An 8,718-nucleotide genomic window follows, 5' to 3' on the forward strand; every position below is an offset into this window, starting at 1 on the left:
TGAAGATAAAATTGAGAAGGTATCTGTTATATAGGTTTAGAGAGAGGTCATCAATACGAGGGAACTAGCCATCAAAATCATTGAATTAAGAAGACAGAATGAAGTTTGGTTAGCAGCATCTGTTTGGTTAGCAGCATCTAGTTTCAAAACTCTCTCAGAGCGCGAATATCAAGAAGCCGCCGCTATTACCGTTTCTTGACGCCGGCGGCGTCCTTGGCCGTCGGCGTCAGGCCTGTGCTTACCTTTCTCTCTCTATGATTCTTTTCCTCTCTGTTTTGATCATTTTTTCAAGCTTCTGTGTTTTTATCTCCGTCTTGACGGTCGCTTTGTTTGACGCCGGAACTTCTCTTTGGAGACTGTTCGTCGGAATGTGCTGGCGACCACTTCGCGGGACTGTTCTCACCGGATTCGGCTCACTCTGGAGGACTCCCCTTCACAGCGTGCTCCGCTCTACCTTCAACCACCGTGCTTATGCTTCAAACCCATGGATCTACTTCCCAGAGTCTATCCCCATGGATCTGCTCCTCACCAGCCAGATCCACCTTCATCTCTCGCTTGCTGTCTTCCTCGGGTCTCCGTGGTGTCAACATCTTGTTCAAGTCTCGTCGTAGTCTCCACCGCTACTATCAACACTCCATCTCAAACCGACATTTCTTCTCGGAGGCAACTTGGCGTTGAGGATGGAAGCTGCTGGCTTTCTTGCTATAGGTCCGCTAGATCTGTTATTTTCAGGGGGATTCCCCTTACCGTCTCTCCCCCCTTCACCTCCACCCACAAGCCATCTCCACCGCCTTCACCATCTGTTCTGGTTCTGAAACATCTCTTGCCCCTCCGGGAAAGTGATAGCTTCCGTCACGCTACTCCGCCACACGTAAGCTCAACACCAGTAGATCGGAGGTCACCGGCGTTCCTCCTCTCACCGAACCAAAACCGTTCGTTCACCTGGCGCTACACTGAACTTGACAATCCAACCTATCGCCGGCGTTGCTCCGTCCATTTCGAGCTGGACCACAAAGTAATGAGATTGGGCCTGGTGGACCCAACAGCTCTTGATGATTTGTTGGTCAGCCCAACAGTTTCACGGCCCATGTTATTGTGGGGGATGTTGATATTTTTGATCAATTTTCTAAAGATTTCCGATGGATTCATTGGGATTTTTACCGAAACATACTTGCACACAATGCGTCATCTCTCTTTTATGAAGAAGTTACAACCTTTTCACTCACCGGTGGACTCACCGGGACTTTCGTCTTTATCATCATTAGCATCCTTTTCTTCAGAGAAGCGATCCGTCTTATCCCCAGTCTCCTTTTCAAAGAGTTTTTTCCATCTAAACGTTAAATGGAGGTATATGCCCATATCTATAATCGTTTGTCTATCTTGTGGAGCGGTCCGTTCGGGGCCTGAAGATGCAACGGATTTCGTTTCGACGGTATTCCGAGGTGCGGATTGGGTATCAACGTCACACAAAGTGACTATCTCTCAAGTTTCTGGCATTGCCATGAAGCTTGCTTCGACGCACTCGAGTTTTTCTCTGAGTTCGCTGTCAACCTATCTTAGAGGTTTCTCTATATCTATCGCTTATGTTGTATCGTCTTTTGTTTGTAGAGTTTGTTTAAACTCTCTTCTTCTTTGTAGTTCGAATGTTTAAGAATTAATGAAAGTTGTGTTACAAAAAAAAAAAAAAAAAAAAAAGAAGACAGAATGAAGAATCGTCACGTTACTGTTTCAAAAACGTTGTGAAGTGCAATCATTTCTTTTTTTTTTTTTGTCATCAAAAGCTTCATTCAAAGATCAAATAGGTCCTAACACTCTAGCTTCGAGAGCTAGTTGTTGAGGGACCTTAACGTCTACAAGTATAAAGGTGAGTCTCGTGATCGGGCCTCTTTTGCAAGAGAATCCGCACGGAGGTTCAGAGATCTTGAAATGAAGCATAAAGAAAATAGAGAAAAAGATGATCGAAGTAGTTGAATATCATTGAGTTCCGGTGCGAGTGCTGGCCAGGCTTTTGGGGATGTAACGATTTGCACCAATTGTTGACAGTCGGATTCAAAATTCACATGTTTGAAACCGCGTCCACTTAGCTCTTCCATAGCCCAGACGAGGCACTCTGCCTCCGCATGTAGTGGTGAGTTCGAGAGTCTAACCTTGCGCTGTCCCACTACTATCTCTGTATTCTCTTCCAAAAGTGTGAATCCCAGTCCAGTCCCGGTGTCCTGCTCAGTCCATGACGCATCGACCTGGCATCTCCATCTTCCATTCGCTGCAGAAGTCCCATGCGCTTGTTGTGTCTCCTCGTGAGTCTCATCTGTTCCAACCATTTCTGGCACAATTTGAGCTAGCTTCCAAGCCTCCGCTTCATGCCTCGCTAGTTGCAGAGTATCCATTGGCGATGTGTCCTTATTACTGAAGCATTTATCATTCCGGGCTTTCCACAAATACCAAATGATCCATGGAAAGATCGGTGTATCCATACCTTCAGTATTTAAACTTCCTCCCAGTCGCAGCAAGGTATCAAAATTAACGTATATAGATGAACACGGGAAAAACCCCGGAGATGAAGGAACTGTCGACAGGGCCCAACATTGGATTGCCGGTGAGCATTCAAAAAGTATATGATTAATGGTTTCATTCTCTGCTCCACACCATTGACAGACCGTATATGTACCACAATGTCGCTCCTTTAACTTGCTTGCTGAGGCCACGTAGCCTGACAGTGCTTGCCATAGATAGTGTTTCATTTTTCTCGGGGCTTTCAGCTTCCAAACTTTCTTCTTAAGACTATTGCAGCTCGGTTCCAAGAGCATTTCAGCATCCTGCTTGTTCCTCCTCTGCTCCACTGCAATAGCATAACCCGATTTCACAGTGTAGCATCCTGAGCTTGTATGATTCCAGCTATATCCATCACTCCGGTTTGTCTTGCTAATTCGGAGAGAGATAATCCTAGGAACGTCCTCCGCGTCTATGACTTCGCTTATAAGATCGACCTTCCATTCCTTCCTGTCATGGTCAATGAGATGATGAACTCTGAGATCAACGTCAAAGTTTGGCAGTTTTGGTTTTGCAGCCCTAGCAGGAGACCCGGGGATCCAAACATCCTCCCAGACTTTTGTTTCTGCGCCAGTTCCAACGGTTCTCCTGATCCGGTCCACTAGGATAGATTTTGATGCCATGAGGCTACTCCATCCAAACGATGGTGAGTTGGCTTTCCCAGTCAGCAAAGGGTTAGAAAATCTATAATATCGTCCTTTAAGCACTCTGGCTATGAGGGAATGCGGGTGTGTCAGTAGGCGCCACACTTGCTTGGCAAGTAAGGCCAGATTGAAATCTCGGAAGTCCCTGAAACCCAATCATCCTTCCTCTTCTGGAACACAAATCTTATCCCAGGCAACCCAATGTAGACCTCTGTTATTATTGCCTGTGCTCCACCAAAAGCGCGCCACTGCGGCGGAAAGTTTTTTACAAATCCCCTGGGGCAGAAAATAGCAAGACATAACATACGTTGGTACTGATTGTGCAACTGATTTAATCTGTATCTCCTTCCCACCTTTTGATAGAAGTTTCCCTGACCACGAATTTATCCTCCCATTCATTCTCTCCTGGACAAATGAAAAAACTTTTTTCTTTGATCCACAAATCTTCTCCGGCATACCCAAATACATCCCCATTCCACCTTCTTTATTGATTCCAAGTGATCTTTTCAGATCGATTTTTTTGGACGCTATGACCTTAGAACCGAACAGAACTGAAGATTTTGATTTATTCAGTTGTTGTCCTGAGGCTTTACCATAGACGTCGATGATACGAACCAGTTCTTCGCATTGGGATTGCTCCGCTTTGCAGAAGAAGAGGCTATCATCTGCAAAAAGCAGATGAGAGGTGGAGGGGCTTCCTCTAGCGATCTTGATACCTGTGATGTCTTTGTTCCTTTCAGCCTGCTTGATATGTGAGATCAGCACTTCGGTACACAGTATGAACAGGAAGGGTGAGAGTGGATCGCCTTGTCGGAGACCCCGGGATGGCGTTATAAGTCCTTTGGCTTCGCCATTGATCAGTACTTGGTACGAGACAGATGTTATACATTTCATAATTCTCGCCACCCACTGTTGGTCAAAGCCAAACTTCAGCAGCAAAGCTTCCATGAAGCTCCATTCAACTCGATCGTATGCTTTGCTCATATCAGTCTTAATCGCCACATATTTTTCCTTACAACTCGGGTTAGTCCGCAGGGCATGGAACATCTCTTGTGCCACCATTATATTATCCGTAATGAGCCTCTCTGCTACAAATGCCGATTGTGTTTCTGAAATGATCTTGGGCAGTATGCACTTCAATCTAGAGCTGAAGATCTTGGATATGATCTTGTATCCCACGTTACAAAGACTGATTGGCCGAAATTCTGTCATCGATTCCGGTCTGTCCATTTTAGGTATGAGGCAGATATTGGTCCTGTTCAGTCGTTCATCAAGCTCTCCCATCTCGAAAATTTTTTGAACCAGGGCATACATCCTTACCCACAATACTCCAGAACCGTTGATAGAAAAGACTAGTCATACCGTCTGGCCCTGGAGCTTTCGCAGGATTTATAGCAAAAGTGGCTTCTTTAATCTCCTCATCGTGAGGGATGCGTAATAGACGTTGGTTCATCTCATCACTAACCGACGCGGTAATGTACCGGAGTGTTTCATCAATCGTTTCAGGATTCGTTGTTGTAAACAGCTGCTGGAAATAGTCAGTGGCCACTGCTTCGATGTCTTCCTCCGAGCTAACCCATTGATTCATCGAGTTCTGCAATCTGGTTATCCTGTTCCGGGCCCGCCTCTGCTTTGTCTTGGCATGAAAGTATTTTGTGTTACGGTCACCTTCCCGGAGCCATAATACACGGCTCTTTTGCTTCCAGTACATCTCTTCCTCTCTATATGCCGCACACAATTTCCACTTTATCTCTAGTTCTTCTTCACTTGAGATATTCTCATCGTTCTGTGCCGAGTCCAGCTGTTGTTTTAACATCTCGATCAGTTTGGCATTGTTGGTAGGCCGGTGCTTCTTCCATCTCGAGATAGATTTGCGCGTTCTACAGATCTTGTCAAAAAGTTTCATGGCCGGCTCCCCTTTCAATGCTTCCCACTCCTCTCGCACCGCCTCTACAAAGCCTTCTTTACCAAACCAGTTACGATCAAATCGAAAATTCCTCCTTCCTTGTTTGTCTTTGGATTGGAAGCGCGCAAGGATGGGTCGATGATCAGATCCCCATCGTAAAAGATATTCCACATATGTGTGGGAAAAGATATTGTGCCAGTCTTCGTTCCCAACCGCTCGATCCAAGCGGCATTGCACCCGTCCTGCTCTTGTTCTTCCAGCCCACGAGAACGGGTTCCCCTTATAGGGAAAGTCTATCATACCACAACCTGACAGCATGTTTTTAAATGATAGGAATGAGGCATCAGTACGTTTCTTCCCTCCTTTCTTTTCCGAGTTGCTGGTAATCTCATTAAAATCACCCATTAGAAGCCAAGCTCCCGTCCTAGTAGCGCTCATACGTAATAGCCTTTCCCATACATTATCTCGGCATTCCACCACCGGATCTCCATACATGAAAGTGATATACACTTTATGTCCATCTATCTGCGTTTCAATATCAATCATACGATTATTTGAAAAGTTAATAATGACTTCAGACGCATCCATGTAAAACAAAGCAAGTCCACTGCTCCTACCAACAGGATCCACGGTGAACAAATTATCATAACCAAACTCCAACTTAAAATCATGCAAAAATGAAAAACTGTTTTTTGTTTCAGAAAGAAAAAGAAAAGTAGGATGAAAGTATCGATGCAACTCCCGCACGTGTTGCTTTGTCAGGAGTGAAGTGCAATCATTTCATTAGGGAGATAATATAAGTAGTTATTAATGTGACAAATTTTGATTGGTGTTATTTTTTTGTTGACCTGTCATACGTACTGATTTGGTTATATATTATTTGTGTCCAAAGAATTTAAAATGATTAGAACTCATAATTTGTATTTTTACTATGGAAAATCATAATAAATGATAATAAAGTTCTTAGTTATGATATAAATACTGTTATATTAATTTAAACTTTATTTTTGTTATAAAATCACTGAGTGCCAATCTTGATTTGATATTTTACATTTTAGCTCAGACTCAGTAGCTGTTTAGAGTATATATAATTACTAGTATCTCTTAGTTTAGAAGCTAACTAGGACTAGCATTAGGATTTGTGCGTACATATTTCGTCTTGTATATCAAAACAGTGTTTACGTGTATAAGTACGAGTATCTCTTAATTTAGAAGCTAACTAGGATTAGCATTAGGATTTGTGCGATCCAGATTTTGTCTTGTATATATCAAAACAGAGTTTACGTGTTGCAGAGGGATTACTACCAAACCTAACATATACTTTCCTATAGTTTTCCGGTTTACGAATATAAACAATATGAATACATTACACCAAAAAAAAAAAAGAATGGCCTCAGTTCATCTGTCCTTCAACATACAAGGATTCTAATCCTCGTCGTTTTCATCTAAAACGAAAAACAAAAGTAAAGTTAGCATAGATACAAGTTTACACTAGCTCATTTTATGTTAATGTTTTAAAAGTTAATTTATGGAAAGTATAATGCACCAAAGTTCTTCTTCGTGTCCAATAAGACTAAGTACTTGAATGTGTATACTAGCCATCCGACGTTACACTAACTCATTTCATCCTGCAACACTTAAAAAGATTTTCATTTTAAAATGAGGATAAAACAAAAATGTTTAAACACTTATAAGGTTAATCATGTGGATATAACCAAAATGTTAAACACTTAGCATTCTTCAGTACTTACAACTGGTGGTAAGGAGATTATAAGCTATGATTTGGTTTACACTCATTTTATGTTAACACTACAAGAAAACACATGCTTAACGACGAAAATTAACGAGGAAAAACAATCCTCGTAAATTTGCGTCGAGTTTACGACGAATTTACGTGAAAAACTAAAGTCATCGTTATTTCCTCGTAACGTAACGACAAAACTGTTTCGTCGTAAAGTGGATGTAATTTTACGAGTATTTTACGAGGAAAAACTATTTCCTCGTAATTAAGACGTAAACTTTGCGTGGTATTTACGAGGGAATAGTTTACGTGTATTTAGCGAGGAAATTTTTGAATCCACCAACTTTATAGGTGTTACACGTTTTTTTTGCCCACCTAATTAATTTTCGTCGTAAATTCATAGCAAAATTACAACTACCAGATTCGAATTTTCCTATAAATATGGATGTTTGAACATCATTTTAAACACACCAACAACAAAAAACGTGAAAGAAAAAAAATGGCTGGCTCCGGGACTATTTACGAGTTGCGGAAGTTGATGTATATGCATAGAGATGCTAACGGGAGAGTGACGAAAGAATACCTTGCGGGTCTGGAGACATTTATGCATCAAGCATATTCAACACTGCTCGCCCAAGAAAGTGGTAAGATGTTCTGTCCTTGTCGGAAATGCAACAATTCGAAACTGGCAAATCGTGAAAATGTTTGGAAGCATTTAATAAATAGAGGTTTCACGGCAAATTACTATATCTGGTTTCAACATGGAGAAGGTTTTAATTATGATCAGAATGAAGCTAGTAGTAGTAATAGCAATTTTCAGGAAAAAGAATCGGTTGATCATCATTTGCATAATGAACATAGTTACCATCAGGAGGAGATGGTAGATTATGATAGGGTTCATGATATGGTAGCTGATGCATTCGTAGCTCATGATGAAGATGAAGAACCTAATATAGATGCAAAAAAGTTTTACGAAATGTTAAACGCGGCGAATCAACCACTTTACAATGGTTGTAGAGAAGGTCTCTCTAAATTGTCGTTAGCTGCTAGAATGATGAATATTAAAACTGATCACAATCTACCTGAAAGTTGCATGAACGAATGGGCGGACTTGTTTTATGAATAAGCAAATGTGGGAATTGTGGTTTGGAATGGAAATAAAGATGGGGTTTGGAGTATATGAAGTAGAAAATAAGGAATATGGGGTTTGGGGTTTCGGATTCAAGGGATTTAAACATAACACTCGTCAATTCCACGTAACAAAAAATCGTCGTAAAGGACTCGTAGGTCAACGAGGAAATAACGACGAAATATAAAAATAAAGCACGCGGGACTCGTTAATTCCACGTAGGACAAAATCGTCGTAAATACCACGTAGGATGAATTCGTCGTAAAAACCACGTAGGATGAAATCGTCGTAAATACAACGTAAGACAACGAGGAAATAACGACGAAACCTAAAAATAAAGATGCGGTTTGGAATATATGAAGTAGAAAATAAGGAATATGGGGTTTGGGGTTTGGGGTTTGGGGTTTCGGGTTTCGGGTTTCGGGTTTCGGGTTTCGGGTTTGGGGTTTGGGTTTTGGGTTTTTGGTTTCGGGTTTCGGGTTTAGGTGTTCGGGGTTTGGGGTTTGGGGTTCGGGGTTTAGGGGTTCGGAGTTTGGGGTTTCGGGTTTAGGGGTTCGGGGTTTTGGGGTTCGGGGTTTGGGTTTCGGGTTTTGGATTTCAGGTTTTGGGTTTCGGGTTTTGGATTTCGGGTTTCGGGTTTCGGGTTTCGGGTTTGGGGTTTCGAGTTTGGGGTTTCGGGTTTAGGGGTTCGGGGTTTGGGGTTTCGGGTTTCGGGTTTGGGGTTCTAGGGATTAAACCATAACACTCG

This window comes from Brassica napus, chromosome C1 (assembly GCF_020379485.1).
Source record: "Brassica napus cultivar Da-Ae chromosome C1, Da-Ae, whole genome shotgun sequence".
Lineage (NCBI taxonomy): Eukaryota > Viridiplantae > Streptophyta > Magnoliopsida > Brassicales > Brassicaceae > Brassica > Brassica napus.